The sequence below is a fragment of the Trichechus manatus genome, unplaced genomic scaffold (genome assembly GCF_000243295.1).
Source record: "Trichechus manatus latirostris isolate Lorelei unplaced genomic scaffold, TriManLat1.0 scaffold00209, whole genome shotgun sequence".
Lineage (NCBI taxonomy): Eukaryota > Metazoa > Chordata > Mammalia > Sirenia > Trichechidae > Trichechus > Trichechus manatus.
This window is the reverse complement of record NW_004444145.1, coordinates 951,816-977,619: the sequence shown is the minus strand read 5'-3', so window position 1 is coordinate 977,619 and position 25,804 is coordinate 951,816. Positions and strand designations below refer to the sequence as shown.

Sequence of the window (25,804 nt, the reverse complement as noted above, 5' to 3'; positions counted from 1 at the left end):
GCCCCAAAACAAATAAACTAAAAAAATTTTTTTAATTTAAAAATTCATTGGTCACTTCTGGAAGTTGTTAAGGCCCTAATTATTTCATTTCTCTAAATATTGATGAAGCGAAAGAATGAAGCATTTATTCTACCTCTCCTGTACAAACCATTTTTCAGAGTAATCAAAGAGTTAGTAAAGGAAATTCCATCTTTATAGAAGAGTTCCAGCTAATAAATAGAGAGAAATAACATAATTAGAAAATCATCATTTTGTCAACCTTAATGAAAGAACAGGAGCCCTGGTGACGTGACGGTTAAGTGCTCAGCTGCTAACCGAAAGGTTGGCAGTTCAAACCCACCAAGCCACTCCGTGGGAGGAAGATCTGGCGACCTGCTCCCATAAAGACTTCAGCCTGGAAAACCTTATGGGGCAGTTCTACTCTATCAGGTGGACTTGCAATGAGTCGGAAAGGATTCGGTGTCATACAACAACAGTGAAAGAAGAGACCTAGGCAACAATCACAAATGGCTGCTAAAACCATTAGATGAAAGATTGATGGAGAATTTTTAGAAATGGATCAATCAGGCTGACAATACCCAAACCCACTGATCAAGCGGGAAGGATAGATAAAACTAAGAATGGAAAAAATGTTGAAAATTGCTAGGAAACCCTATGAGGCAGTTTTACTCTGTAATACAGGGTCGCTATAAGTCAGAATTGAGTCAACAGCACAAAGCAATAATAATAAAAACAAAGGAATGAACTATGGATACATGGTATAACATGGATGAACCTCTATAGTTTTAAAAATTTTTGGACTAAACGAAAAGCTAAGAAGTTTCCTGAATACAGCTAAACACTTCGAGGGACAGAGTAGCATGGGCGGGGTTCTGGGGACCATGCTTTCAGGGGACATCTAGGTCAACTGGCACAACAAAGTTTATTCAGAAGATGTTCTGCATCCCACTTTGGTGAGTGATGTCTGGGGTCTTGAAAGCTAGCGAGCGGCCATCTAAGATGTATCAATTGGTTCCAACCCACCTGGAGTAAAGGAGAATGAAGAACATCAAAGACACAAGGAAAATATTAGCCCAAGAGACAGAAAGGACCACATAACAAGGGACTCCATCATCCTGAGACCAGAAGAACTAGATGGTGCTCGGCAACCACCAATGACCACCCTGACAGGGTCCCTAATGGCGCAGGAGAAAAGTGGGGTGCAGAACTCAGATTCCAGTAAAAAAACCAGAGTTAATGGTTTGACTGAGACTGGAGGGACCCCAGAAGATATGGCTCCCGGACTCTCTGCTAGTCCAAAACTAAAACCATTTCTGAGGCCAACTCTTCAGACAAAGATTAGACTGGACTATGGGATATAAAATGATACTTCAAGTAAATACACGAGACTAAATGGGTAGCTCCTGTCCGGAGGCAAGATGAGAAGGCAGAGACGGTCAGGAGCTGGTTGAATGCACATGGGAAACCCGGCGTAGAAAGGAGGAATGTGCTGTCACAGTACAGGAAGACCAACTAGGGTCACATAACGATGTGTGTATAAATTTTTGTATGAGAAACTAATATGAATTGTAAACTTTGACTTAAAGCACAATTTAAAAAAAGAAAAAAGTTGTAAGAGAAAATTGCTGAAGCTAGATGAGGGTACATGCAGGTTCACAGTATTATTCTTTCCACTTGTGTAGAATGTTGAAAATTTCCACAATAAAAAAGTCCATTATAAAAGATATGAGGCAAATATGGCATAATTAAGATGTGACAAAGCACTATGGTAGGTACACAGGTTTTTCTATATTATTCTTTATTTTTCTCTGTGCGTTCGAAATACTACACAATAAGCAAGACTTAAGCTGGAGCTAAAATACCAAAAAATATACAATAAAAACAGACTGGGGTGGAAAGAAGGAGTATTATTTAAAGCATTCTAAAGTTCTTGTATTGTTCAGGAAGGCAGAGATACTAACTTTAGACTTCAGTAAGTATGCATGTTAAAAATTTAATGGTTAACTACTAAAAGAAAAACAGAATATTCAACTTGAAAATCAGTAGAAGAAAAACAAACTCTACAGACTCAAAAGAAAGCAAATAAGAAGAATCATGGTTTAAAAAAAAAGTATAAATTAAAAAGGTAGAAATAAGTCTAAATATATCAGTAATCACACTAAATATGAAAAGATTAAACTTATCAAAAGACAAACTATCAGACTTTTTTTAAATCCAACTATGTCTAGTTTAACAAGCCACACTTGAAGCAAAGTGACCCAGAAAAGTTGAAAATTAAAAGGACAAAAGATATACTGCACAAATATTAATAAAAGAAATCTTATTAATATTATTCACTAACTAATGTTAATCAGCCACAATAAGATTTAAAGCAAAAATCATTAGTATGTGGTCATCAAAGGACAGCCCACAGGATTCATCAAAAAAGAATCCTTTACTATTAGAGTGAGATATCCTCCTTCCCATGGACAGATATTTAGAGGGGGGTTCAAGTACTTGCAGTAAGAACACCCTTTCCCTTCTTGTTCTAACTGAAACCTTTCTCCTGTGAGGACATACGCCCTTTGCAGCCCTCAAGTGGTTAACTAAAGTTGTCTCATATAGCTGGACTCTCGGGCAAGGTAGATGTCTTTCTTGCTCCTCACTGGTGTTTTGAAATTAGTTTCCCTCCCTTTGCTCTAAAAATCCTTTGCTTTGAATACCACGTGAAAATTATATTACCAACTACCTAGCTCACTGTGAGTCTCTACACTACTCCTGTTGTTTTCAAAACACACATAAACGATCCTTCCAACACCCCAGCTCTCTGAATTCCTGTCTCAGTTCTCTGAATTCTCTCCTCCAATAATCTTGTCCTGCACCCACTCCGTCTATGATCATGCCAGCACAATCTCTGCTATCTCTATTGTTTTATAGCTCACTCCCTCCCATATCCAAACTCCAACTCTTTTCATCCCACCAGGGCCTTCAATCCACTGATTCTACCATCTTTTCACCATCTCTTGCCCACTTCATGTCCTCCTTTCCTCATCTGGTTTAAATTTCACAGTGTATTATTAAAATTACTACTTTGCATATGCCCTCTATTTCCTTGTCTCTCTCCTGGTTTGTTCTACTCTCTTAGCAAAACCCCTCCCTGGTTAAATCCACTCCAAACATACACCCCTGCAGTTGAATGTGGCTGGAGGGAAAAAACCACACTGACTGATCTCACTTTAATTTCATGACCACTAACCTCAAGGGGCCCTTAACGCAACCTGGCCATCATACACTATTTCCCTGATGCAGGCATTCTCCTACTCTCCTAAACAATAATTTCACACCTCCTCTCTCCACAAACCTCCATCACCTCTTCCTACCCTCACTCTCAGCAGAGCACTCTGCTTCCTAATCCACTAAGAATATTAAAACAGAGGAAAACTTTCGCAAATTCCCACCACCAAATCAATCTACCTACTTGATGGGTGGGTTTGCAATACATTTTAGAGGTGAAACCTGTTGTTGTCGAGTCGATTCCGACACACAGCGATCCTATAGGACAGAGTAGAACTGCCTCATAGGATTTCCAAGGAGCAGCTGGTGGATTCAAACTGCTGACCTTTTGGTTAGCAGTCCAGCCCTTAAGCAGCAGGAATCAGAGATGGATTTGATGTGAGGTATGAAAAAAGGAAATGTTCACTTTTCACTTGCTACATGTTTTATAATAAGCATGTTACTTTTGTAATTTACAAAAAAGAGAGATGGAAAACATTTTCTGCCCAAAAGGAAAAAGATATTATATTTAAGAGGGTTAGTATCCAGAACATAAAAAACTTCTATAAAAAAATTAAAAATGGGCAAAGTAAACTAGATTAATGGAAACGGAACCACCATAGTAGTAATAATGAGAAAGTTCACGCATTGTGAAGAATGTAACCGATGTCACTGAACAACTTATAGAAATTGTTGAATGGGAACCTAAACTGCTCTGTAAACCTTCACCAAAAACACAATAAAATATTTTTAAAAAATGGGCAAAGTATATACAAAGAAAATTAACAAAGAAATAAAAAACTAGAATACTGGAAATGGAACAACCAGAACATAAGTGAAACGTCACTAACGTCACTGAATAATTTGTGTGGAAATTGTCAAATGAGAATCTAACTTGCTGTGTAAACTTTCACCAAAAACACAATAAAAAAAATAGTATTTAAAAAAAAAAACAAATACAAATGGTCAACAAACACACTCAACCTCACATCTAATCAGGGAAGATGATGTTGTTAGGTGCCGTCGAGTCAGTTCCGACTCATACTGACCCTACGTACAACAGAACGAAACACTGCCTGGTCCTGCACCATCCTCACGATCACTGCTCTGTTTGAGCCCACTGCTGCAGCCACTGTGTCAATCCACCTCACTGAGGGTGTTCCTCTTTTTCATTTTCACTGACAGTCTACTTTACCAAGCATGATGCATTTCTCCAGGGACTGGTCCCTCCTGATAACATGTCCAAAGTACGTGAGACGAAGTCTTGGCATCCTCCCCATCTAAGGAGCATTCTGGCTGTACTTCTTCAAGACAGATTTAATCAGATTTAAAACAGATCAGACACATCTAACCAGGGAAGATAGAAGTGTTTAATTCACCAGATAATAGACAATGTTTGTAAGCATACAGTTTCATTATTTACAACTACTGGTGGAATTGGAAATTGGTACTTTAAAGCAATTTGATGAACAACAAAATAAATAACATTATAATCCAAAGAATAAAATAAATATCCATGAGTCCATAATAATGTAAATAAATGATTAAATAAATAAATGGGGGAGAAGGGACAAAACTGCTTACAGAAAAATTCCAATTAATAAAGGTAAAAGTAATGAGGGAAATAGAAAATCAACATCAGAGCACCACAGTAGTAATTGTTGCAGGTAAGATCCACTGATGAATGCTAAAATTAATGGGTATAACTTTTAGGAGAAATGGGATGTTTGCATAGCCTCAAAGTATTTCCCAAAATATTTTATTAAGTACTGTGGTGGTTTTAACATGTGTACACAGATTCATTAATATTCTTCCCTCCAGAAAGTAGAGCTTAATTCTCCCTCCTCTTTAATTGTGGGTTGGACTTAGTGACTTGCTTTTAACAAATAAAGTATGGAAGGAGAAAAACACAAATTTTACAGTGACCAACTGATCAAAGTTAACATCACCATAATAACACACATTGATATTATCTCCCCCTGATATGGTGCAATGATGAGAAGGGCACAACACCTCTGTGGCATTCTTCCCAAAAAGCCATAACTTCAGTCTGATCATACGAAAACAAACCCAAACTGAAGAACATTCTACAAAATATCTGACAAGTACTCTTTAAAAGTGTCAAGGTCGTGAAAGACAAGGAAAGACTGAAAACTGTCACAGACTGGAGGAGACTAGAGACATGATGACTAATTGTAATCTAGATTGGATCCTAGAAATTTTTAGGACATGTGTGAAAAAACTGGGGAAATTCAAATATAGCCTGCAGTTTAATAGCATTGTACCACTGTTAATTTATTAGTTTTGACAAATGCACTATGATTAAGAAACATTAATGTCAGGAGAAGCTCACACAGGGGCGTATGGGAGCTCTCTGTACTACCTTTGTAACTCTTCTATAAACCTAAAATTATTTCAAAATAAAAAGCTATCCACCAAAAGTTTTAGAAGAGCATACCTTTCACCCAGCAATTCACTTCTAGCAACCTAGAAAAACACTCACATGTATGTACCAAGAAGCACATTAAAAAAAAAAGTTCACTGAAGCATTGTTAGAAACAATCTATGTATATCCCTCAATTGGGAAATGGTTAAAAATAAATGGCATATGTATACTATGGAATGAACACCATACAGAGGTTAAAAGAATAAAGTGGACTTATACAGGCTGCCATGAGTTGGAATCAACTCAACAGCAACAGGTTTGGTTTTTGCTTTTTTAATATGTATTGACATGAAAAAAATCTCCAAGACACATTAAGAACATGTTACAGAATAATATATACCATATTGTGAAAACAATAATACATACAAAAATACATGCTTTAGTATAGATGCAGTATGATGGATCACTTTTAGGTGGCCTTTCTAGCCATGATCTTATAACTCCCATCCAAGTGGTTGGGCAGGACTGTGCAGTAATTGTGGTAATTGTGGCCCACCAAGGGGACTGGCCAGTTATACCATCCTGCTGGGCTTGAAATAAGCTGCCCCAGAGGCAGGAAAGAGAGAAGTATACCACCACCACCAAGGAAGAACAGCCAGGAGCCATCATGTCCTTTGGACCCGGGATCCCTGCACAGAAAAACTCCTGGAAGCAGGAGACAGAGAGATGTAACACTGAAGGCAGCAGAGACCCAGCAGCAGGAGATGGTGTGGTGAGCTTTCCAGCCCACTGAGAGAGAAAGCTGAGTGCCTTTGGGCAGAGGCCTAGGGCCAGGCAGAGGTGTGCCTGTCAGCAAGGGTGGGAAGAGGCTGTCCTGATGGAAGAACTGTATCCTTGAGTGTTCCTGAGCCTGAATCATAACCTGTTACTTCCCTAATAAACCCCAAAATTGTGAGTATGGTCTGCGAGTTCTGTGAATTGAATTATCAACCCAGCAGAGAAGCAGAGAGTGCTGTGGGAGGGACGGTAGGTGTCAGAATTGTTAAAGATGGCGCAGAGAGAAGGCATGTCCCCACCCCTCCCACCCCAACCCTGCCTCACAGGAATCTGCCTTGGGCTGTTGATTCTCCTTTCCCCTTGTGAAGTTAAAGGTCAGATACTGCCTTCAAGCCGTTTTTACAATAGGTGTGTAAAAGTACGTGGAACAATCTAGAAGAGTATATACTAGACTGATAATAGAGATTACTTCTGGAAAGAGGCCTGTTATCAGGGAGGAGAATGTTATTTGGTAAGGACAAGGATTGAGGATCAAGGTAAAGGAGACCTTTCTCTTTTCACTCTATATAATCCTATAATGCTTGGATTGTTTTACAACAGTTATTAATTACTTTGCAATAAAAAAATGAGAAGAATAGGTTTTTCATACAGTATAAAAATTCTTGTGTCAGTACAGAGTATCTCTATATCAGTGACTGCCTTCGGGGAATAGAAATGGAGAAGACTGTTCACATCATTTATTTTTGTACTATTCAATTTTGTTTGCCATGTATATACACTGCTTTAAAAAATTTTTAATAAGTTACTATGTGATTTAGGAAATAATATTGGAATTATTATTCCCTGTCCTTTAGCATAGAGAATGTGACCCAGCTGGAGCTGGGCTCACAAGGACTCACAAGGACACATCAACTGGGCCCTGAGGTAAAAAGACAGTAACTAAGACACTCTTGAAAAATATCTTTTAGGGTAACTTTCACATAAAGCCAGTCAAACAACACAAAAGACTTTCTACTCTTTTCTTTTTCTATCAGCATTTAGTGAACAGAAATTTGCTGGACCAATGAAGACCCTCCTGTCATTACTGAAACATGTACCAATGATTAAGAAAGACAGTTCAAACTGTAGGATCACGGTTTCTAGCTAATCTGAAAAGGCTAAGCTTTCAATGGTTTTGCCCGTTTGTAATGTTAATATATACTGATGACTACGTAATGGTCTTTGGACTCGGGCAGACATGGCTGTGACAGCATGCCTGTCAGTGTTTCCTACTTTTGCCCCTTTGAATATATGCCAAATAAAACTTTTTTGGTTTACTCGACTTTATGTTTTTCCTCTACAACAGTTAATGTCGTAGTCGGCACGATTCTGAAGCTACGAATCCAGTTGACCTTGAGGAGACCTGGACTGTGAAGCAGAAGCTAGCAAAGATAGGTCCTATCTTCTGGACCCATGTGTTCCCACTCTATGTCCCTTCGACACCGACAGGGTGAGTGCTTGTGGAAAATGAGCCTTTGCTTATTCTTTTTAGTTCTCTTTCTCATGTTTTCTAAAATTTTGTTCAGCATATTTGCTCGAAAAACCTGTTTGATTAAGGAGAATCTTTCTTAGATTTTTTACTTGATCGTTTGGTTAAGACTGACATTTAGTAACTCTTTAAATGAACTGCGGTTTAGGTCCGGATTCAGGTGTTTGAAACATCAAAGAGGTAATTCTATTTTCAAAGAACTCCGAGTCACTATAAGCTGCAAAATTTGGGCCTTTCTGTGGTTCAGAGAAAACCTGGAAAATAGTGCTCTGCTTTGCCAAATTTGCAGGGAGAGGTGACAGCTCTTGCCTGTTTCGCCAAATTCTCAGGGAGAGGTGGCAGCTCCTGACCTGTGTTATGAAATTTAAGGGAGAAGTGGTAGTTCCTTACCTGTTTTATGATACAGTTTCTCAATAAAGACTCACAATGTTAAAATCAAAATCATCAGTAGCTTTAAAGTACTTTCCAATTGGAAGAACTAGTTTCTTTCAGGTCTAAAATAAGAGACTAGGTCTCCACCCAGCAGAATGAATTAAGTTTAAAAAGGAAACCAAAAGGTTGAACCTTAGAGCTTAACATCTTTGACAAATGAGGCTGAATTTCCCCCTTACTACTGAGACAATGGTTTGAGGTTCATATTTAAAAACACTATAAACCAAGTATACTAGAAGTAATTTGGAATTTCAGTGACCACTTTGGGAAAATGAGCTTTCATTTGTGTTGTCCTTTCTTTCCTTTAGGGAAATTTTGCTTGATGCTCAAGTTTTGTCAAAACGTCTAATATTCCTCTATCTGAGGTTCTAGAACCTGTTTTTTCCATTGAATTGAGTCGATCTTACCAAAAATTGCTATATACACTTTAAGAAACTAGGATCCTCATATCCTTGTTTTTGTGTGGTACTGTCTGGTGAGTTTATGTGGTCTTTCTGTCTCCTTTTGTCCTGAAAGAGCTTACTTCTGGTCTAGGGTGTTGTGTCTAAGTTTCTGTCTTGTATCAGGTTGGAAGTTATGGCTGAAAATTGGTGTTTTTTGTAAGGCTAGTCATGGAACCTCAGTTCTTTCTTCATCCAGAAAAAACTGTCTTGTGTCTGTCTTATGATTTAGACTTCTAAAAGCTACTTGGAGAAACTTTGATATAAATTGGTCTACTTGAAAAGTACACTGAGATCTTTATGTTTTCTACTATGTCAATCTTAAAAGTGAAACCTTTCTAAGTAACTTAAGCTAGATATTATATGAAATGTGTTTTATTTAAGGAAAAATGATAGTTTTGTCTTAAAGTAAAAGTAGCAGTTCCAGAACAGTAAAAAAGAAATTAGTTATCTTTTGTCCTTTTGAATACATGCCGAATAAAACTTTCTTTTTGCTTTACTAAATTTTATGATTTTTTTCCCCTACAACATATGAAAGCATGTAAAAGATTTAAAAGTCCAAAAGAAGGAGTGTTCAAGTCTGCCTGAGAGACTTTGCAAAGGCTTGAGGAGTCACCAACTGACTTAGAAGGCACTCCAGGCAGAGGTCACAGAATGGGCAAAGGCACAGAGGCATCACAAAAAGATAGGGAGGGGTCAGAGCTGTGGTATAAAGAACAAAGCTGAGCAGTACAGGGGGAAGGGGCCTGGAGGCGAGATCTGAATAATCACCCGCTCTTGAATGTATACATTTCCCATTGCTGCATTTTCCAATAAAATAACTGAATTTAGACTTGCATGCGGTTTTCTGTATGTTCTGCTTAAAGCTAATGTTATTGCTGTTAAGTGTTGTTACATCGAATCAATTCTGACTCATAGCAACCCCATGTGACAGAGTAGAACTGCCCCACAGAGTTTTCTAGGCTGTAATCTTTACCGGAGCAGATCGCCAGGTCTTTCCTCCTATGGAGCTGCTAGGTGGCTTCAAACCTCCAATCTTTTGGTTAGCAGCTTAACCACTATGCCACCAGGGCTTTTATAATGACATAATCAAATGAATATATCTTCCTAAAAACCTGGTAAAATATATTAATCAGTTCAAGATGGTACAGTCCTGACTGGAGAGTAAGATTCTAAATAAACAATTACTTTGATCCCCTGTTCTCATCCATCTTCTTCATTTGACCAGCCCATAAAGCCAAGATGCAATAAGCATAAAAACAATGGTAATACATCAACTATACACCATTAAATATGAAAAGTATGCTTCCCTGGCCCAGTTTTCAAAACATTCTGATTGTGGCATTTACAGCAAATGTCTCATAACAGGATAGAATGAAGAAAGATGATCTAAATCTCAGCAATAACCTGATGCATTATTGCTTTATAGTTGTAGGAATGAATTAAACATTGATGATATACTGATTTCTACCACAGATAAACTGATTTTATGCATATGTGCTTCTAGTTTCTTGATATGGGGGTATCAATTAAAAGCAAAGCATCAACACTGACAGAGTTAAACCTTTGACAACAAATGATAGGTTTTGTTGTCTCTCCACTCCTATTTGGAAAAGCCAGAAAAAGTTTCCTTCCAATTCAGGACACATGTAGCAAAAATAACTGTAATTACAGTACTAGCTAATACTTACTGAGTGTATACTATGTGCATTCAGTAAGTTGTTTGCAGCCACTAAAATTCAACAGTCATAACTGAAAATCAAAATGACAAACAACTCAATTAAAATATGGGCAAAAGACTTAAACAGATGTTTCACCAAAGCAGATATTCAAATAGCCAACAAGCACATGAAGAGATGCTCAACGTCTTTAGCCATTAGGGAAACGCAAATCAAAACCACAATGAGATACTACCTCACCCCCTTTAGAACGGCAATGATTTAAAAAAAAAAAAAGGAAAGCAAAAGGTGTTGGCAAGGATGTGGAGAAAATGAAACCCTCATCCATTGTTACTGGGAATGTAAAACGGGACAGCCACTGTGGAAAACAGTTTAGTGGTTCCTCAAAAAGTTGAACATAGAATCCCAATCCTAGGTATATATCCAACAGAATTAAAAGCAGGAAAGCAAACAGAAACCTGTACACCAATGTTCCCTGCAGCACTTCTCACAATAGCCATAAGGTAGAAACAACAGAAATGTCTACCAACAAGTGAATGGATAAGAAAAATGTGGTGTATATATACAATAAACGTTACTCAGTCATGAAGAGAAATGAAGTCTTGATACATGTCACAACATGGATGAACTCTGAAAACATTATGTTGAGTGAAATAAACCATTCATAAAAGGACCAATACTGTACAATCTTATTTACATGAAAGAGGCAAGGATTATTAGTGGTTACGAGGGGTGGGAGGGGGCAAAGGGGTGTTTTTGCTTATCGGGCATTGAGTTTATGCTAATGGTGGTAGAATAACTCAGAAAAAAATAGTGATAACGGTTACCCAATAAGAAGAATGTAATTAATGTTACTGAATTTTACATGTAGAAATTGGTAAATTCACAAATGTTTTGGAAAGTATATTTTTACCGCAATAAATAATAATACAGTTAAACACAGAATTACTACATGATCCAGCAATTCCATTCCTAGGAATTAAAAGAACTGAAAACAGGTATTCAAACCAATACGGAGCCCTGGTGGTGCAGTGGTTAAGAGCTCAACTGCTAACCAAAAGGCATGTGGTCTGAATCCACCAGCCACTCCTTGGAAACCCTATAGGGCAGATTTAGTCTGTCCTGTAGGGTCACTATGAGTTGAAATCAACGGCAATGGAGCTTTTTTTTTTGGTTATTCAAATAAATACTTGTACACAAATGTTCATAGTAGCATTATTAACAACAGTCAAAAGGTGGAAACAACCCACATGTCGAAAACCAAAAACCAAACCCACTGCTGTCAAGTCGATTCTGACTCATAGCAACCCCATACGACAGACTAGAACTGCCCCATATGGTTTCCAAGGCTGTAATCTTTACGGAAGCAGAATGTCACATCTTTCTCCCACTGTGCGGCCGACAGGTTCAAACTGCTGACCTTTTGACAGCCAACCACTTAACCACTACACCACCAGGGCTCCTTCCCAAATGTCCACCAATGGATAAATGGATAAACAAATTATGGTATATCCATACAATGGAATATTGTTCAGGCATTAAAAAAAAATGAAGTACTGATACATGCTACAATGTGGATGAACCTTGAAAACCTTATGCTAAGTGAAAGAAGCCAGGCATAAAAGGTCACATATTATATGATTCCATTTATATGAAATACCCAGAATAGGTAAATCCAGAGACAGAAAGCAGATAAGAGCTTGCGAGGGATGGGGGCAGGGGGAGACAGGGAGTGACTGATTAATGGGTATGGGGTCTCCTTTATGGGTGATAAAAAGTTGCAGAGGTAATGATTACACAACCTTGTGAAGGTACTAAACGCAACTGAATTGTTTCCTTAAAATTGTTAATTTTATGCTGTGTGAATTTCACCTAAAAAAAAAATTTAAGTCATGACAACTCCGAGATAGGGGTTACTACGTACTCAGTATGCAGATACAGAAACATAGGTTCAGAGAAATTAAATGCCTTAACCAAGTCCACGAGGCCCTGGTGGCATGGTGGTTAAGCACTTGGCTGTAAATCCACAAGCCATTCCATGGCAGAAAGATGTGGCAGTCTGCTTCTGTGAAGATTACACCTTAGAAACCCTATGGGGGCAGTTCTACTCTGTCCTATAGGGTCGCTATGAGTTGCAATCGACTCAAGGGCACTGGGTTTTTGGGTTTTAACCAAGTCCACAAAGCAAGTAAATAGAACAGTAGAGATTCAAAGCCAGATATTATACCCAATGGCTTGTACTCTTAACCAGGATGTTATACACTTCCCTGTTTTAATAAGGAATTGAAAGAAAAATATAAGAACATGGAAATATTATAAATATACTATCAGTACTGACCTAATCATAACTAACAAATGCCATTCAGTAGATCCCTAATAAACACATCAAAAAGTTCAGCTGCCAAGAAGTTTAATAATACACTTGGGGCTACTTTACAATGGAAATGACTGGCTAGCAAAATATGAAAAGATTATGTGTCCTCAGACTTACTAGCCAATAAAAAAATGTAATAACGTAAAAATTGAATATAATTCTACTTAATCTTACTGAAATGTTAAGATTTCAGGTAACAACAAGTAATCACGATGAAGGTAACAAATCTCCCTCCTTTCTCAGCTTTTTCTACCTCAACAAGCTAGATGCCCAAACACATCTTTAGTAATCCTGTGTTGTTTCCTGTGCTCCCAAATTATAATAACGTCACATAATAATACCTTGCAGTCTAACTTACAGGATCATCATAACATCATGGGCTAACAGACTAGTAACAAATGTCAAATATCAACTTTTAAAAGGCCTATATAATACAACCTTTGAGTAGGGACAGAGGTGAAAAAGATTACCCAACTGAGCCTTGCTACAGCATTGTCAGCAAGGAATCAGGCAACCATCTCAAGAAACCTAGTGTGTATACTGACTGCTGTTGTTGCTGTTAGGTACTGCTGAGTCGGTTCCAACTCACAGCAACCCTATATACAAAAGAACGAAACACTGCCTGGTCCTGTGTCATCCTTACAATCATTGTTATGCTTGAGCCCACTGTTACAACCACTGTGTCTATCCATCTCATTGAGGGTCTTCCTCTTTTTCGCTGACCCTGTACTTTACCAAGCATGACGTCCTTCTCCAGGGACTGGTCCCTCCTAATAACATGTCCAAAGTACATGAGATGAAATCTTGCCATCCTTGCTTCTAAGGAGCATTCTGGCTGTACTTCTTCCAACACAGATTTGTTTGTTCTTCTGGCAGTCCAGGGTATCTTCAATATTCTTCACCTACACCATAATTCAAAGGCAAGAATTCTTCTTCGGTCTTCCTTATTCACTGTTCAGCTTTAGCATGCGTATGAGATGACTGAAAATACCACTGCTTGGGTCAGGTACACCTTAATCCTCAAAGAGACATCTTTGTTTTTTAACATTTTAAAGGAGTCTTTTGCAGCAGATTTGTCCAATTTCTTGACTGCTGCTTCCACAGGCAGTGATTGTGGATCCAAGTAAAATGAAGTCCTTGACAACTTCAATATTTTTTCCATTTATCATGATGTTGTTTATTGGTCCAGTTGTGAGGATTTGTTTTCTTTAGGCTGAGGTGCAATCCATACTGAAGGCTGTAATGTCTGATCTTCATCAATAAGTGCTTCAAGTCCTCGTCGCTTTCAGCAAGCAAGGTTATGTCATCTGCATACTGCAGGTTGTTAAAGAGTCCTCCTCCAATCCTGATGCCACGTTCTTCTTCATATAGTCCAGCTTCTTGGATTATTTGCTTAGCATACAGATTGAATGAGTATGGTGAAAGGATACAACCATGACACACACCATTCCTGACTTTAAACCACAAGGTATCCCATTGTTCTGTTTGAATGGACTGCCTCTTGGTCTATGTACAGGCTCCGAATGAGCATTACTAAGTGCTCTGGGATTCCCATTCTTCATACTGTTATCCATAATTTATTATGATCCACACAGTCAAACGTCTCTGCATAGTCAATAAAACACAGGTAAACATCTTTCTGGTATTCTCTGCTTTCAGTCATGATCCATCTGACATCAGCAATGATATCCCTCGTTCCACGTCCTCTTCTGAATCCAGCTTCAATTTCTGACAGTTCCCTGTTGATGTACTGCTGTAACTGTTTTTGAATGACTTTCAGCATAATCTTACTCATGTGTGATATTAATGATACTGTTTGATAATTTCCACATTCTGTTGGATCACCTTTCTTTGGAATGGGCACAAATATGGATCCTTTCCAGTCAGCTGGCCAGGCAACTGCCCTCCAAATTTCTTGGCATAGACAAGTGACCACCTCCAGCACTGCATCTGCTCACTGAAACATCTCAATTGGTATTCAGTCAATTACTGGAGCCTTGTTTTTTCACCTATGCCTTCAGTATAGCTGACTAGTAAGAGATAAGAAAACATCAAGTTTGGGTCTAAACTAAATGGCTGACTTAGTTCTGTCTGGTTCTGTACTGTCTACCATTCAGATACCTTAGCTTCCCATTATTCTATATCAGTTATAGGTGAGTTTCAGTGTTTTCATCAAATGTGATGGAGCCTCTCATGAGATCCTTGAACTGAGGGCTCATGAAGGATATGCAGATAGGCTACCACGGCAATTTACTATAAAGATCTAAGAGAATAACCAAACAAAGTAAGCGGAAAAGTCACTTTCACCCCAAACTAATGCACACTTCGAATCAATGTAACAGTATAAGATGGCCAAGAAAAGCCAGTAGTGGGCTTATCACACTGACATGCTGCAATCAGAGACCAAGTGGATAATTTAAGGAAACTGGCTGCAGTTGGGTCCATTCCAACTCGTGGCAACCCCACACATGTCAGAGAAGAGCCGTGCGCCACAGGGATTTCAATGGCTGATTTTTCAGAAATAGATTGCCAGGCCTTTCTTCTGAGGCACCTCTTGGGTGGACTCGAACCTCCAATCTTTTGGTTAGCAGCTGAGCACATTAACTGTTTGCACCACCTAAGGCTCCAAATGCAAGGAAAAGTTTTGCTCTACTTACTGACGGTGGCCTTAAAACAGCAGCAAGTCATTTACTACTGGGCATACCACATGCACTCAAGATAAGAAAGACTGCAGGCTTTACAAATCGGTCTTTTGAGTCATATCCAGGTCAATAGGAAGTAGTATCACTGGCAGTATCTTCAGCTACAAAAGACACATTCACTTATAATCTTAAGTTACCCACAATCATATGATGGCCTCATCACAAACCTCCTTCTCCTCAGTCCCAAATACCCTTTAGACCAAAACCAAATCAGTTGCTGTCAATTAGATTCTGACTCATGGTGACCCCATGTGTGCAGAAAAGAACTGCACTCCATAGGATTTTTAAGGCTGTGACCTTTCAGAAGCACATCATCAGGCCTTTCTTCCTAGGCACCTCTGGGTTGGTTCGAACAGCCAACCTTTCAGTTTTTAGTCAAATGCTTAACTGTTAGCACCACCCAGGAACTCAAATAACCTTTAGCCAATTCTAAAGATGAAAACACACACACACTAGTAATCATGTCACTTTGTTAGTTAAGTAACGGGAAAAAAAGTCTCCTTATCAGCAATTCAAAGTTGTTGTTATTTAAGGTTTATGCCAGTAAGAAGCCCTACATAACCACTGGAGATCCCCAAAAACCTCCAATCAACTTGTGTCTAACCACAAATTAGCCATAGGACAATGACTGCCTTCAAGCTAATGGCTGTATCCTCAGACTCTGCAGAATGTTTTAAGGGCCTTTGGATGGTGCAAAATCTGTGCAGGTGATGTATATTTCAGGAACCCACTCCTACAGAGCACCACAGTGGATTTGAATATGGAGACTGAAAGCTAGCCTCTAGACAATCCTTAATATCCAGCAACCTAAAGATGAGGTGTTTGTTGTTGTTAGCTGCCGTCGAGTCAATCCCGACGCATGGTGACCTCATGTGTGTCACAGCTGAACTGTGCTCCACAGGGTTTTCAAGGCTGTGACCTTTCAGAAGCAGATCACCAGGACTGTCTTCCAAGGTGTCTCTGGGCGGATCTGTACTGCCAATGTTTGTTAGTAGTCAAGCGCTTAACTGTTTGTGCCACTCAGGGACTCCATAAAGATGAGATATTTACAAACTACATCTTTAGAAATATTTCAGAACCAATTCAACTGGCTGGAAGTTGGCCTGGGTTTCAGGCAGACCACTTTCAAGGTAAGTGTGGGCCTACCAAATCTCCTCTGAGACTTCCAGAAAATGACACGTGGGACTGAAGGCCCTTTGTAGCCCAATAATCTCAAGAAGCAAGATGCAGGGATAATTAACCTCCCTGTGATATTTAGAAAAAAATGAAATGAGAGGCGAGACTCATCCTAAGGGACTAGTTCACTGTCAGTCTGCAGTTATTCCAAACTACTTCAAATAGTAAAAATAAAACTCTCTCTCTCATATACTCTCACACACACAGAGAGAGACAGAGGAGATGAATGGAGATAGAAAGAATGGAATCAAACAAATGGCTTCAATTTTACTTCCTGTTCTGTCCATTTCAAACAGCTACCTACTTGAAATATTTAAAGCATATAGCAGACACTCAGACTTTTTTCAATGAATGAAAAAAGGATACAGAATATAAGCAGTAGCCAGCAGCTCATACATGTAAAATATTTTTAAATGAAAAAAGTACCCTGAATTTCAATTAAAGGCAGCAAAGTGAAGTGAAAATGCTCTACACTACTGGCACATTTTTCCAAAACAATCTTCTTGAAATGATCATCCACATTCACAGGTATGACCAGAAAGGTCTGTATAAAACAAATGGTTCCTTCGACAATGGATACATTTCACATTTTGTAACAGAAACTCCTATTTTCTTCATCAGCTAAATTCTCTAAAAGATTTTTGAAAGTACATTTATTGCATGCAGAAAAACGAAACATGATCCATGCCTCACACCATACACAAAAACAAATTCAAAATGGATTAAGGACCTAAATGTGCAAGCTAAAACCATAAAGTTCTTAGAAGAACAAGCAGGAGCAACGCTGTCAGGCCTAGCTTTCAGCAATGGATCATCGAATATAATAACAAAAGCACAAACAGCAAAAGATAAAATAAATAAATGGGACCTTGTAAAAATTTTTTGGTAAAAAAGTGAAAAGATAAGCTATCAAATAGGAGAATATCTTCGGAAACCATGTATTGGACAAGAATTGAATAACCAAAAAATACATAAAACTTTGACAACAAAAAGATAAATAACCCAATCATAAAATGGGCAAAGGACTTGAATAGACATTTAATCAAAGAAGACATTCAAATGGCCACCAAATACATGAAAAAATGCTCAGCTTCCTTAGCCATCAGAGATGCAAATCAAAACCACAATAAGATACCACTTCACTCCCACTAGTATGGCTATCATGCAACATCATGATAAACAGAGAAAAGAATGCAACTGTCAATGATTCAGTCCATCAGAGAGATGCAAATCAAAATCACAATAAGATACCATTTCACTCCCACTAGGATGGCTATCATGCAACATCATGATAAACAGAGAAAAGATTGAAACTGTCAGGGATTCAGTTTACTTGGATTCATAATCAACACCCATGGAAGCAGCAGTCAAGATATCAAACGACATTTTCATTTTGCATTAGGCAAATCTGCTGCAAAAGACCTCTTTAAAGTATTAAAAAGCAAAGATGTCACTTTGAGGATTAAGGTGCGCCTGACCTAAGGCATTTTATTTTCAATTGCCTCATACGCATGCTAAAGCTGGACAATGAATAAGGAGGACCAAAGAAGAACTGATGCCTTTGAATTATGGTGTTGGCAAAGAATACTGAATATACAATAGATTGCCAGAAGAATGAACAAATCTGTCTTGGAAGAAGTATAGCTAGAATGCTCCTTAGAAGCGAGGATGGTTGAGACTTCATCTCACATACTTTGGACACGTTATCCGGGGGACCAGTCCCTGACGAAGGACACCATGCTTGGTAAAGTAGAGGGTCAGGGAAAAAGAGGAAGACCCTCAGCGAGATGGACTGACACAGTGGCAGCAATAATATGTTCAAATACGGCAACAATTGTGAGGATGGTGCAGGACTGGGCAGTGTTTTGTTCTGTTGTACACAGGGTCACTATCAGTTGGAACTGACTCATCGGCACCTAACAACAGGATAGCTAAAATCAAAAGAACAGAAAATAACAAATGCTGGAGAGGATGTGGGGAAATTGGAACCCTTACCCATTACCGGTGGGAATGCAAAATGGTACAAACGTTGTAGAAAACAGTGTGGCAGCGGTTCCTCAAAAAACTAAAACTAGAACTACCATATGACCCTACAATTCCACTCCTAGGTATATACCCAAAAGACTTGAAAGAAGAGACTTTTTACACCAAATGCTCATTGCAGCACTATTCACAATAGCCAAAAGGTGGAAACAACCTAAATGCCCATCAACAGATGAATGGATACACAAAATGTGGTACATACATACAATGGAACACTACTCAGCCAGGAGGAGAAATGAAGCCTTGATACATGCTACAGTATGGATGGAGCTAGAAGACATTATGCTGAGTGAAATAAGTCAATAACAAAAGGACAAATATTATATGATACCACTTAGATAAAAAAGCAAGAAAAGGTAAATGTAGACAGACCGTAGTTTATTAGTGGTTACCAGGGGTGGAAGGGAGGGGGAAAAGAGGGGTTAACAGTGATAGAAAAATTGCATTAAGGGTAACTGCTGTCAAATTATTGTAATTGCTGTCAATAAGTTGTACACCTGTAAAAAGTTGAACTGGCAGAAGATGTGTGACAGGTATATTTATGATGACAACAAAAATAAAAACAGTAGCTGCTGAGGCTGCTTAAGTACAACCAAACACCTCATTGGACTTAGTTCCTTGGTTTGGAGGTTTAGGGTCATGGTTCCATGGGACATCCCAGTTAACTGGTCTAAGAACATGTTTAGTGCTTCTGTTCCACCTCCTAGTTTGCTGGGTAGTGCCTGGGGTCTTAAAAGCTTGCAAGGGGCCATTCAAGACACAACAATTGGTCTCTATTCACCTGGAGCAAAAAAGGAAGAAGGGCAGTCAGGAATAGGAGGAGGATATGGAATGTGTGACTAACTGCCTCCAGGAACAACTGCCTCCTTTGCCATGAGACCTGAAAAACTGGATGGTGCCGGGCTATCATTACTGAACATTTGGATCAAAGATTCCATAGAAGAATCCTGATGAAAAGGGGGGAAATGCAGAAAAGAATTTCAAATTTTCATGGACTCTAGACTTCCTGGAGCCATGAAGGTTGGCTGAACCCCTGAAATTATTGCCCTGAGATAATCTTTAAACCTTAAACCAAAAATATCCCCTGAAGTCTTCTTAAAACCAAATAACAGTTTAGCTTAACTAGTGAAAAAGTTCTGTCTTTGAGCATTATGCTCTTTTAAGAACTATCTGTATGGGATCAAACTGACAACAGCAACTTGAAAGATTAGACAGACACCTTAGGAGCAGTGAGTGAGTTTATGTTAATGAGGAAGGAACAACTCAGAATAGAAGGGTGAAAATGCACAACTCAAAGAATGTTATCAGTCTCACTAAACTGTACATGTAGAAAACTGTTCAAAAAAGATACTTTTGACAGACTGTGATAAATGTAAATAATGTCACTGAACAAATTGTGTGGAAATTGTCAAATGGGAATCTAACTTGCTGTGTAAACTTTCACCAAAAACTCAATAAAATATTATAAAAAAAATTTTTAAGTACATTTATTGCTAAGTTGAAATGTACTTTAATCAGATGCCATGATACTTAAATATAAGGAGGCAGAAGCTAAGAGAGAGCCATGAAAACTAGGTAAAACATTTCCTTTTGAATCATTTCCAGCACAACTGCCCTGTTAATATAGTACAGGAAAAGTGGGTAGAGGAAGCATTATCCCTCGTACACAAGGCCAAATGCTACCTTCAGGTGAACACATAATAAAACCACCATTTAGAAGTAACCAAGGAAAAATGATGGTCAAACCTTTGTGGCAAAACCTATCAAAAAAAAAGCGGCAAGAGTGTAACAAGCATGCTTCACTGTCATCCTCCAGAGCCTAGGTTATTAACCTGGAGAGTCAAGAACTCAGTATAGGAGGGATGGACAGGTCATTTTCACGCTGCTGCAAACAGACACTAAGAAACCAAAGTAGTTAAACTATTCTACCGGAGGTCATTTGCTAATAAACGGGCTCCCCTTCCCAAGGATTAAATCAGAAAAACACAAGCTTTTTTCCTTCTGGTCTCCGATGGAAGCAGCAAGATTGAAATAGTTTTATTTCAAACAGAGAAGCAAAGTGGATCCTAAAGAATGACTTTTCGTTCCCAGCTTTACAACAGTGGCTCCGCTGTGGGAAACTGCAAGCAGCAAAAAAATGGTATATACAAACTTCCTTCACAGCCATTACTGAGTAACCTTGTGCAAGTTATTGAAACTTTCTGAGCCTCATCTGAAAAAAAGGGGCAATACTTATGACTTACAAGGGTTGTTTGAAGATCTTATAAGGTAACATATAAACAATGAGTTCAATGCCTGGAATACATAAATGCTCAACAAATAAAAAAATCCCTCTCCTCCAGACAGCCCTTTGCCACTCCTGGATCAGCCTCCAGGGACTATGCTGATGTTTTGGCCAGTAACCTATCACTCCTCCTCAGGCCCCAGCTGTTTCACTTCCAGTTTCTAAAAGGATCCCATCCATATTTAGAGGTAATGCCAGTACCAGGTGTCGACTCAACAGTTGCTTGCAGGGCACTTGAGCACTCAGCAGTTTTCAATTGTTTTCCAAAGTTAACTGGTTTGGGTTCACAACTGGCTGTCTTGACCTCTACAAGGAAGAGTGCCACGTATGCAAGTACTTCAGCGGTACACTTGACAAAACAGAAAATTACGTGTGCTCACAGGACAAACCCACAGCAAGATGATGTTTTTTAGGACCCCAGAAGCTATCAGCAGGACTTCAGATGTTTGTTAAATCACAGAAGCAATAAACTCTACAGATGTAGCGTATTAACCCAGTCTTCATCTAAATCACTATCATATCAGACCCAAATTTCAATCAATTCATACTGCTTGTACTACAACAAAGATGAGGGTGGAGGGAGGCATGCAGAAAGAACAGGAGGCAGTGAAGAAGGCATCCAACAGAGCTGGTCTGAATCCAGCTTTGTTATTTACTAGCTCTGTGACCTAAGTAAGTTACTCAACCTCATAATTTATAAAAGAGGAAATAAGAGTATCTATCTTACAGTTATTATGAGTATTAAATTAAATGAATAATACATGCAAAAAAATTTAGCACCTTGCTTAACCCATTGTAAGAGGTCAATAAAGAGCCATGTTACCACTAATGAAGATGCTGCACTCATTCTTACTTTGTTCAGTTTTTACAACATACGGAATATGAAAAGTGACAATTCAGAACATTATTCTTGGACCTTTGTAAAGTAGCCTAATGCTACCATCTGAGAATTATAAACTGATGAATTCCCAGAAATCTTACGAGTCAGCAAAACTTAATGCCCAACAAATAAAAAGCTTAACACAGACTAATTATGAACACATAATGCTAACTATAATTTCAAAATCAGCAATCTTCCATCTTCCATCTTTGGTCTGGAAATCCAAAGGATATGCAAAAATCATAACCCCGGAAACTTTCACACAATTTTCTCAAATCACCTTAATTCAAACGGGAAGGCATGAGGCAGCCTGGTAATTTGAAACCTACATCAAGAAACAATTTCTTGAGGCAGAACCCAAACTCTTTCCCATTAGCATGAAACTAATAACGGATGGAACATAAACATTCCTCAGTGAGAAACTGCAATTCTAATAAAGTACAGATAACCTGGATTTATCAAAGCTATTCGTCACCTTTTGGTCCAGTAAAAAAAAAAAAAAGAAAGAAAGAAAAGAAGTCAACTCTTGGTTTTCCCCCAAACACCCTGAACTCTGCATTACCAATGACCTAACTCAGAGCAAGATGCCTATTTTTGGTGATCTGTCTTCTCCTGCTTCATTAATCACATGTAAATTACATACAGTAACCTGCTGAATAGAGAGAAAATAAATATTACAGGTATGCTTTGTCAATGAAACAGACCGTAAGTGATAACCAAATCATTAAGAGTGGTTTGTACTCCTTAGCAAACGCACAAACCTAAAAAAAGAGCCACCTTCTAAAAGAACCCAATCATCCTCGATGAATTAGAAGCTGCCACTGTAGTGCACCTACCCTAGTTGCTGAGTTAACGCTTCTGCTTTAATTCAAGCCCAAACCACTTCTATTGCACTTCTCTATCCCTTTTTCCTTACCTCTCATTGCGTCCCCCGCCCCCATTCCAGTAATGCCTTCTAACCCTTATTTTCAAATCCCATTACTGCCCCCAAATCCTTAGGACCTCGGACACCACGCAGATGACCTTACGCATTCCACTACAGTCCCAATTCACTGTACTTCCCACCCTAAATGATCTATTCTTTCATTCTTTTTTACCTCTCTCGTTGTTTCTTAAAATCCAATACCCCACACACGCTCACACCAGAGTCCCCCTTCACTCCATTGTTTCCCCGGCCTACCCTCTGGAAACCCTCTGACTCGAACGCGTGTGCCTCGCCTGCCCCCAATGCCCCAGAAATCTTCAACCCTCTGGACACTCCAGGTCCCAAAGGGCTCACGTTCCCGTCCTCCCGGTGTCCCCTCCCCCAATAACTTCCCCCTCCCCCTTTGTCCTCCCCCAAGCCCGCTCTCTGCACCTCTGTGCCCCCCCATGGCCCCCGCCAGTCCCTCCAACCCACACCCCCAACCTCACCTACTCCGTGCCCCCGCAGTCGCCGCGTCCCCCCAGTTCCGGGCTAAGCCTGGGACGCTCCGGGGTCTGAGAAGAGGAAAAGAGATCCTCCGCCTCCTTCTCCTCCTCTTCTAGAGCCGCCGCCGCCAACGCGCTCCTCCCCCAGCTCTCCCAGAGCCGGACACCGCCCCGCCCCCACCACCGCCTTTCCTCGCTTGTCTCCGCGGCCGGGCGGCGGGCTGGGAATCGCAGCCACCGCTGGGGGCCGGAGTGCCAGCCGAGCCTCACCGACCCTCGCCCGGGCTCGAGCTGTCTGCCCCGCCCCGGAGTCCGCTCAGGCGCGTGCGCGCCAGCCAGCCAGCGCGGAGGGCGCGTGCTCGCGCCGGCGCGAACCCGGCACGTCGAGCTCGAGGCCGTTGGAGCCAACGGGCGCGCGAGCGAGGCCCGAGCAGGAGAAGGCACGCGCGCTGGAGACTTTCGAGGGGAGAGGCGCGGGGCCGGGGGCGGACGCCGGTCCGTGGATTACACAGGTCGCTTCTCTCGCAACCTGCTCCCTCGCGCCTTGCACCGCCCACTAGGACGCGCGCCTGAGTTGAGGAATCTTGCGCGTAGCCAGGGATTGGGAATTACAGAGGAAGGGGGGGGCCTGGGGGTGTGGGCGGGGGACAAAATAGATGGGAGGGAAGATGAGTGGAACACGAGCTCACGTCCGCTTACAGAACAGCCCATCCCAGAAAACGCCGGGCGGCTTTGGGGTGGAGGCTCGGAGTGGGAACTGACGGAAAGAGCCGAAACTTCCCCGGAGGTTGCCGAAGGCGAACCCTTCGAGGAGAACCTTGAGAGCAGTCTTTTCGCTCTACTTCCGGTCAAGGACGCTGTCTCGAGCCGTCTTTCTTTGTACTGCTCACGACTCCGCCCCGAGGACTTTCCACCACTTTTCCCCTTCACCTCCTTCCCGACCCAAGTTTTACCTAAGAAAGACATTTCAGGGCCTCCGGCTGCAGGAAACTACGGGACCTGCGGGCCACGCGGCCGCTCAGCCTCCTGGCAGTTGCTGGAGGCGGGGGGCGGGAGGGGGGCCTGCACTGCCCTGGCCAGGCCCAGGTTACCCTCGGGACGATTGGGGGTTCTCCGCCTTGGAGACGTCTGCAGACACATTGCCCCAGTCAATTTCTGAGTCGGATTTCTGGTCCGCGTAGCTGTCTGCAGCCGTCTATGTGGCTGCACTCAGCCACGCGCCTGGAACCATCTCTAACGTGTGCATCTTTAGAGGCAGTGACCTTCATGTGTCAGGCACCCACCCATTTTCGACTGGTCAGTGTTCTGTTAGAAGCGACTGACTAGAGGCTAGGATTTGGACAATCAGCGCTGAAAAGATTAATCAGAATCTATCCCCATGTTTTTATCTTTGTGTGTGTGGTAAAAATAAACATAACAAAACACTTGCCAATTCAATTTCTACATGTACAATCCGGTAACATTTGACTATGTTCATCATGTTGTGCAACTATTACTGCTATCCTTTTCCCAAATTAGTCCACTACCAGTAACAAAATCTCAGCACCTCCTACTCCTGGTAATCACCAATAAACTTTACTCTCTATACATTTGCCTGTTTCATATAGGTGGGATCCTACAATATTTGCCCTTTTGTGACTGACTGATTTCACTCAGCATAATATTGTCAAGGTTCATCCATGTTGTAGCATGTATCAGGAATTCATTTCTCTCTATGTTGTTGTTATGTGCCTTGGAGTCGGTTCCCACTCATAGTGACCCTGTGTACAACAGAATGAAACACTGCCCAGTCTTGCAACATCCTCACAATCGTTGTTATACTTGAGCCCATCGTTGCACCCACTGTGTCAATCCGTCTTGTTGAGGGTCTTACTCTTTTTCACTGACCCTCTACTTTACCAAGCAGGATGTCCTTCTCCAGGAACTGGTCCCTCCTGATAACATGTCCAAAGCATGTGAGATGAAGTCTCACCATCCTTGCTTCTAAGGAGCATTCTAGCTGTACTTCTTCCAAGACAGATTTGTTCATTCTTCTGGCAGTCTATGCTATATTCAGTATTCTTTGCCAACACCATAATTCAAAGGCATCGATTCTTCCTCGGACTTCCTTATTCATTGTTCAGCTTTCCAATGCATGTGAGGCAATTGAAAATACCATGTCTTGGGTCCGGAGCACCTTAGTCCTCAAAGTGGCATCTTTGCTTTTTAACACTATAAAGAGGTCTTTTGCAGATTTGTCCAAAGCAATACGTTGTTTCATTTCTTAACTTGCTTCCATGGGCATTGATTGTGGGTCCAAGTAAAATGAAGCCCTTGACAACTTTAATCTTTTCTCCATTTATCATGAAGTTGCTTATTGGTCCAGTTGTAAGGATTTTTGTTTTCTTTATGCTGGGGTGCAACCCATATTGAAGGCTATATAGTCTTTGAGCTTCATTAGT

The 25,804-nt window shown here is 40.4% G+C and overlaps 1 protein-coding gene across 2 annotated transcripts in view; it reads right to left on the bottom strand.

Annotated features, from left to right (window-relative positions):
* SPATS2 (spermatogenesis associated serine rich 2) overlaps positions 1–23,523 on the bottom strand; it is a 139,788-nt gene extending 116,265 nt beyond the window's left edge. The window contains exon 1 of one of the 2 annotated variants that reach the window (XM_004388296.2): positions 23,367–23,523. The gene's annotated coding sequence lies outside the window, so the exon portion shown is untranslated. Of the gene's footprint in view, positions 1–10,506; positions 10,568–23,366 lie in introns of those variants that run through there. The other variant, XM_023742383.1, reaches the window with a different exon arrangement.
* Positions 23,524–25,804: the final 2,281 nt, after the last annotated feature.